Source organism: Peromyscus leucopus, unplaced genomic scaffold (genome assembly GCF_004664715.2).
Source record: "Peromyscus leucopus breed LL Stock unplaced genomic scaffold, UCI_PerLeu_2.1 scaffold_338, whole genome shotgun sequence".
NCBI lineage: Eukaryota > Metazoa > Chordata > Mammalia > Rodentia > Cricetidae > Peromyscus > Peromyscus leucopus.
This window is the reverse complement of record NW_023505220.1, coordinates 38,000-46,078: the sequence shown is the minus strand read 5'-3', so window position 1 is coordinate 46,078 and position 8,079 is coordinate 38,000. Positions and strand designations below refer to the sequence as shown.

General features: G+C 54.3%; 1 pseudogene; it reads right to left on the bottom strand.

Moving 5' to 3' along the window:
* Positions 1-254: 254 nt before the first annotated feature.
* On the bottom strand, positions 255-7,580 carry LOC114697167 (annotated as a pseudogene).
* Between the last annotated feature and the right edge of the window lie 499 nt (positions 7,581-8,079).

The following is an 8,079-nucleotide window of genomic DNA, read 5'->3' as shown; positions in this document are numbered from 1 at the left end:
GACTACCATCTGGTGCTGGAAACTTAACACACCGGTCTCTCCAAAGATAAGCCAAGTGCTTTAACCACTGGCTCTTTCCAGCCCCCTATAACCTTTTTTTTTACACACTTATGACTCATTTCTCTACAAGAGCCACTCACACCTTACAAATGAAATCCTGGAGCCTAGAAAGTAAATGGGCTCTCCTGTGTAAAACAGAGATAAGAATGGTGGCCTTAGTCACACTACCTATCAAGTGTTTGTGGGAGTCTCACCTGGGTTGGCGTACCAGTATAGGTGTGTCCCTTGAGCACAAACAGAAAGCGCCGCCAGCGTGGACCACATAAAGCCGCCGGGTACCTTGCGTAGTAGAAGCCATCCATCACAATCCGGCAGGCCCAGCTCCCGGCAGGACCACCCGCCGGCGGCTCAGCCTCGTGGCCACACCTGCCCCAACACAGCAGACCATGTTGACATGCGGCCAGCGAGCATCCTTCCCGGAGTCTATCTGCCCCCAGGGGGATCCCCAGTAGGAACTGTCTGAACTCATCCTCCGGGCTCACAATATCACAAATGCCCTCAGGTGGATGACTTTAAAGAAGCTGGCATATAGCTTAGTGGTAAGAGTGCACAAGCCTGACACACACACAACACACACACACACACACACACAACACCACACCCCAGAGATAAAAAAAAACTGAATGATCAGAGGGGGTACTGTCTCACCAGTCTCAGAACTAGCAAGAGGCCTTGGTGAGAAGCAAGGGCCCCATGGTTCCAGAAAAGACTGTTGTGTAGGAAGCATGTGTGTGCACTGAGGGGTCCCCTGCCCAGCCCTGTGAAGATTTCTGAGACCCCGCCCAGTCAGGGATGCTCATACCTTTTGATTTCTCCGACCAAGGACGGGACTCTGAAAAGGCCATGAAGAGCTTAGAGAAGGGTCCAGATCCACACCCATGCCCCTCCTTGCTGAGTCCTTGAGTTTACCTTGTCAACGGTTTCCCGAAGTCTCCAGAGGCTCTGCTGTTTTTTTCTGGAAGTGTGCCTGGGGCTTCAGGAGGAGTGGGCTGGGGCTTAGCATCAAGGGAGGTAGAGTCTGTCAGGCAGGGAGGAGAGAGGGAAAATCCATGAGCTCAGGCCCAGGCCTGTGGTTAGGACGTCAGCAATGGAGAGGCTGGTGGGCACTCAGATGCCTTGTCCAGAGCAATGTGCGCCTGCTGGGGCTGTGAGCTACCTGTCCCAGGCGGGGCTGGGTCCAGGACTCCCATCTGCAGACAGGTTGAAGGTAAAAAGACTTCGCTGGAACCCTGCGGAGAACAAGGGGACATGCGATGAGCCCATGGTCCCCGCTTTCAAGACATACCCAAAGCCGGCTTAGTGGCACTCTTTAATCTCAGCACTTGGAGGCAGAGGCAGGAGATCTTCTGTGAAGTTTGAGGCAGCCTGGGCTAACCAGAGCGAGATCCAGGACAGGCTCCAAACAACACGGAAACCCTTCTCAAAAACCAAAACCAAAAACCAACCAAACAAAAGGCACCTAGCAGACAGAGCTTGCTTACCTGGGAGACAGTGGGTCAGAGGCGGTGATTGGCTTAGCAGGTGAGGGGAGGTCCTGGGGGTCTGGAAAACACCCAGAAACAAAGTGATAGCGCCAACCACAGGAGTATGAAAGCAGGTGTGGGGGGGGGGCGGCGGGGCGGGGAAGGTACCTGTGACGGGTCTTTGGGCACTGGAATCTTCTTCAGCACTAGGCGACACTTGCTGGCTCCCTCAGCAGCTCCCTGCACCACATTCTTGTGGGGCCAGCCCACCTGGGGGACAAGGAACACTGAGTGGGAAGGTTCTCAAACTGCCCTGAAACTCTTCTGCTGTCAGAGCGCCCTGCCAGGTCTCACTTCAGGGAGCCTCCAGGAGCCCCTTTAACTGAGCTCTGTGGGAGGTCGGGCTAGCACCCAAAACTGAGATCCCGCCCACCAGCAGTCACCCTGAGACCTTCCTGTGTTGGCTCATGTCATTCGAGCAGCTCCCATAGGCTGGTCTTCACAGGGTGCAAAACCCTCGGGTGACTCTCCTCCTTCTCCAAGCCCTCCTCAAGCACTCAGCACCTCACCTCCACCTTGACCCCTCCCCCGGCACTCACTCACCACCTGCTCATTGATCTGGACACAATCTCATCTCCTGGCAGGATCTGGGAGCCAGGGAAGCCTAGTTGTGAAGAATGGGGCCCAGAGAATGAGGCTTTCCTGGCATGACTGGCAGGTGAGAAAATGCCTTCAGGGTAGACGGGGTGCGGGAGCCGGTGAGAGGCCTCTACCCTGGACACCTACTCGGGACACGAAGTGCAGGCAGTTGCTGGTGGTGTGAATTTCTAGACTCTGTGGAGACAGGAAGCTAAGTCAAGTAAGAGGGGTTGGAGCATGAGCCAGTGGGCAGGACCTCACACCGGTACCAGGACTCTAAGGTAGGCAGAATGGGAGCAGAGCCTCGGAGATGGCATTGTCCCTAACTGCTGTGTAACTTTGGACTTGTTGCCACCACACAACACCACCACCACCACGCACCACCACCGACACACCACCACCAGCACACCCATAAGGTCATAGGGAAGCTGTGTCACTGATTTCTGAGGTAGCAGAGTCTCAGAAATTTCCTGAGCGAGACAGGGGATGACATGGAGTTGGGGGGTAGGGGGAGAAACTCTGTTCTCTCTTCTCTTCTCTCTCTCTTCTCTTCTCTTTCTCCTTCTCTCTTCTCTTCCTCTCCTCTCGCTCTCCTCTCCTCTCCTCTCTCTCCTCTCCTCCTCCTCTCCTCTCCCTCCCCTCTCTCTCTCTCTCTCTTCTCTCTCTCTCTCTGTGTGTGTCTCTCTCCTCTGTGTGTGTCTCTTCTCTCTGTCTCTCTCTCTTCCAGACAGGGTTTCTCTGTGTAGTTTTGGTACCTGTCCTGGGTCTCGCTCTGTAGACCACGTTGGCTCAACTCACAGAGATCCGCCTGGCTCTGCTCCTGAGTGCTGGGATTAAAGGCGTGCGCCACCACTACCTGGCAACTCTGGTTCTCTTAACTGGACAAGTTTAAAGCATAAGTGTTCCCTCTCATCTCTATTAATCCCTGTCAGGCCTGGAATGCGTCACCCAGGCCCCTCTGGCTCGGGAAAGGTGCCCAGCAAATGGTGAGACTCTAGGTAGGTCCTCTGGGACTCCAATTAAGCATCGGTACACACAGACTTAGTAATACAAGAGGCTGGGACTCCAGACATGTTTCAGGGTTCAGCCAAGGCTGCCGGGGGTCTTCAGGAGGAGGTGAGGGGTCAGAGCTCACCGAAGGGTCGTCCAGCTGCACCTGCTTCCAAAGAGCCTTCTGCTCCAGCAGCTCCTCTGGGTGCAGCTCAGGATGTTGTGGCAGATCCCGGCCACATGGCTGCACTGGGGGAACGCGGCATGTTGTCTGGACGAGTTCTGATTCCATACCCTGCGCCTCCCACCCAGCCCCGAGACTCACAATCCTCAGGTGCTGCTTTCCTTCTCTGCTTCTGGACAGTCCCTGAAAGCAGAGAGCACAGGGAGGCCCTTTTTAGGAAGGTGGGGCCACTTTCCCCTAGGACGCGGGGTGGGGGCTGACGAGGTCCCCTGATGGCCCTCCCTTGCTTTCTCTACACGGGTCTCCTTGCCAGAACTATAACGGTCTCAGTGTTTCAACTCCAAGGTTTCATTCCTCTCCCATGACACCTGACTCACCATTACTACACATGTCCTCTCCTGCCACCCTTCCCAAACGCCACCTGAGCCGCTGCCAGGGACACCCCAGTGACCCACCCATTGCCTCGTAGCCCAGACCCCGGGCAGGGCTTCTCCTACTCTTGTTCTCCCCTCCCAGCCCTCACCCCCCCCCCCAATCTTGGTCTGATTCACAGGTTATAAAAAGCTCTGGGGCCTGGCCTGGCCCCTGTCCTCCTACCTCCTGCAAGACCTGGCCAGCTCGCCGCACAACACGCCAATCTCTTGGCAGGCAGAAAAGTCATTTAACTGGGAGAAGAGGTACCTGGCAGGAAGGACAATTAAGACACTGTGTTGGTTATAATTCCTCACCTGAGAATTGGAGACAAATTCCTACTGTGGTGGATTCTGCTCAGCACAGGACTATTTGTCCTGAATGTGCCAGGTCCTATTTTAGGCACCATGGAGACAACCATTAAACAGACAATGATCTGTAAGGGACACACAGGCAAGGTGTCCCTAAGGCGGTAACATCTGAGGCAGGCCACGAAGGACAGACAACTGCCAGTGAAGGGGAAGCTCTCCATCTAATAGCTGTTGAGGGACTAGAGAGGTTGTTCATAGCTAAAGGTGCTTGCCCCCAAAGCTGACGGCCTGAGTTCCTGAGTTCAGTCCCCGGGACTCACACAGTGGAAGGCGAGAACCGATTCTTACAATGGATGCTCTGGCCTTCACACACACCCCTGTGCCTACACACACACACACACACACACACACACACACACACACACACAACGTCAAACAAGCAACAAAAATTCAACTGTTGATAAAACCATCGACATGACAAGCTCCAGGGTGGGGTGGGAAGGAAGGCGGCCCAGGGTCCCTGCACAGACAGACTCTCGGACTTGTCTGACAGATCTGATTAAGAGCCAAGTACTGTTTTTCAATCCCAGGCCCTAGAGGAACCACGGATGAGAAGAGTCACTGGTTACCCCATCCCTAGTACCTGTTGAGCCAGGAGAGGAGGGCATGGGCTTCCCGCACCAGCTCTACAGCAGCGGTGAGGACATCAGCAGGCGTCTCAGCACAGCTTCCCAGACGGCCTTGGACCAAGCTCTGAAAGGCCTGGGTCCTTTCCAGCAGCCCCTGAGCCAGGCTCTGCAGGTTTTCTGTCTGTAGCTTGGAGCCCTGCATCAGAAACGGGTCTATGACTGCCCCTCGACAGCCAGCCCACCTGGGCAAACGCCAAGACTGGTGGATGCTACAACCAGTGTTTTGGATACTACAGCCGCGTGCCTGTGCTTACTCACCAGGGCCCGGAGCTGTTCCACCCCGTCTAGAATGAGCTCCTGGTGGCCCAAGGGCCACACAGTCAGAGCCCTCGAGGCTTTGGGGACAGAGCTGCAGCAGGTACTTTCCAGGCAGCTTCCAGTCCTCAAAGGGATAGTCCTGCAGAGCATCATCAAGGCCTGGAGCAAGGGGGGGGGCAGGTGTCATTATTGTTCTAAGTTTTCATCACATCAGAGCCCTTCCTCCCCTCCTGCTTGTCTCTAATGACAACCCTGAGACCCGGGCTGGCTTCTGCCCGTCTCACAGCTGATGCGGCTGAATTGAGAACCATATACAGCAGCCACTCTAGCAAGTGTGTCCAACCTACTGACATTGCCTTCTACCAAATGCATGCTCGAATACCTTGCAATCCAGTCACCAAAAAATTAAAGAGGCTAGCGAGATGCTTCAGTGGTTAAGAACAACACATACTGCTCTTGCAGAGGACCTAAGCTTATTTTCCCGACACCCACATCCCATCCATCGAAGTCAGGGAGACCTGAGCAGGAGCTAACACTTAAGATATCTACTAGTTCTCCTGCTTAATCTCTTTACTTTTAAAACAGGAGAGATGGGCCTGGGTGGTGGTAGAGCCACACCTTTAATCCCAGCTCTCAGGAGCAGAGGCAGGCAGATCTCTGTGAGTTCAAGGCCAGCCTGGGCTACCAAGTGAGTTCTAGGATGCCAGGGCTGCTACACAGAGAAACCCTGTCTCAAAAAAACACACACAAAAAACAAAACAAAAAAAAACAAAACAAAACAACACAACAACAAAAAGCAGGAGAGGTGGCTCAGTGGTTAAGAGCACTTAGTGTTCTTGCAGAGGACCCAGGTTCGGTTCCCAGCACCCACTTGGCAGCTCACAACCATCACTCATAAGCACATTCAAGGTACACACACATAAATGCAGGCAAAACACTCATCCTCATAAATAAAAAATTTAAAACTAAATAAAATAGCAACAATGAGAGCGCCTGCCTTGTAACCGCGTGTTTTGATGATTGATGTGTACCAAACACGTGGTCTGTAGTCGGGGCAGTAACAGCCATCACATTATCGCCAGGCTGTCTACCGTGACCTTACTTGTGTGAGGCAATGTTTTAAGAACTTTACCCATAGTCAAGTGTGGTGCACATGCCTTTAAATCCCAGTACTTGGAATAAAGAAACAGGGGGATCCCTGAGTTCGAGGCCCAGCCTGGTCTACATAGTGAGTACCAGGACAGCCAGGGCTACACAGAGAAACAAATCCTGTCTCAAAAGCAAACAAATAAAAGAACTTCACCCATATTGGCACATTTGATCTTCACATTTCTAGAAGGTGGGGACTACATATCATCCCTGATACACAGGGATGACATCATCGGGAAAACTAATGGAGGGAGACAGTGACTTGTTCACACCCCCACCAGGCCAGACTGTCACCGGAGAATGCGTGTGTCATTAGGTGTTCCTCATCCCTCCTATGGCATTGAGTCCTGACTGGGCGCTCATTAAGCCAGGGCTACTTGGACAACTTCCTTCCCACGTTGAATGTGTTGGGCGGCCTCCACCCTCCCAGGAGACACCCACATGGAGCCACACACGCCAGTGACATTTTGTCCATGTCATGCTAGAGAAACTCAGACCTGTGGTCACAGACCTGGTGAGTGGTAGTGCTGGCCTGGGCCCCAGTCTGGGGGGTGAGACTGCAGCTTCCTTGGGCTGCTCACACTGAAAAGGCCTCCACAAGCTCCAGCTGCCCCTGGGGAAGCAATGACTGGTCTCCTCACTCCCTGATGCAGCTACAGAAGGCCCTCAATTCTCTGAGTCAGCCTGTGTTTATGTCTCTTGGTCGCCCGGTGAGTGATCCTCACACTCTGATGGAATCCCCAGGGTGGGGCTGTGTCACCCCTACAGAATGGCTGGGGTTTCTGCTTCTTCACTGCCAACCTCGGTTTGAGGAGAGGGGAATATGACACCAGGGCCGGCCCTGTTCCAAGACTGAACAAATCACTTCCTGGCTCCCGGCCTGTTTGTACTTCCGAAAAATGGGCTTAATAAACAGCTCACAGGGCCCTGGGGCACAGGGAAGATGTCGGAGATAAAAGGGGGCGTGGGCCACCAGGGCACCCTGTTTTGCATATTACTGCACCTGCTCGTCGCCACCCTGGCGCTTGAACATACAAAAATATGGGAAGACCCCTTCCTGCGTCTTAGGGCCTTTGGTGTCGCCTGGCCTATCTCTGCCAGCACTGTGCCTGTTCAGGGGACCTTGTTACGCTGGTACGTGGCAGACGCTCTATAAATACCTGTTGACTAATAGACTCAGGTTCTTTCTCTTTTCCCCTTCCCTACTTTCTGCCCAAGGGACACCACGCTATTCCCTTCGATCCCACCTCTGCCCCCGGCTCACCAACCTCTCAGCCAGGCTGCCACCTTCCCGGGGTCCAGGCCTCCACGGGCTCCATGCTGAGCTCCGCCCGCAGCGTCCAGCCCCTGCAGGAATTTCCGCTCCCGGACCGAGCCCGAGCCCGCCGGGCTGGGCCAGGGCGGGGCCGCCGCATACCTGGGCCCACGTGGCCACCCAGGTGAGGCCCCGCGACTGCCATTGGCCCACCGCCTGTCTTCTCCTGCCCTGCCCCTTTGGCATCATCCTCGACTTTGGCAGCTAGGCAGCCGGGCTCCAGGGCTGACGCCGCGGGGGTGTGACTCGGGCTGTCCGGAACTGACATGAGATTGGCCCCAAACTGGCCTCACCAGGAGGATCCCTGTGAGTTTGACGTTAGCCGGGTCTACATAGACGAGTTCCCTACAGGGCTGTGTAGGGAGACTTTGTCTAAAACAACCACAAAACAATCAAACAAAAAACTAGCGCCATCTGACCCCAGCCCCTATTCTGACCTAGCACCTAAATAACCAGAACCAAGGGGCTTTAGCCGCCACCCTGGCACCATGAAGCACCTGGCATTATCGACATGATAGCTCATTATTGCACATCTGAATTGCTGCAGCAACAGCTGACCCTAACTCCCGTCTCAGTTCTAGGCATAATAGTCCCTGTTTCATGGGACATT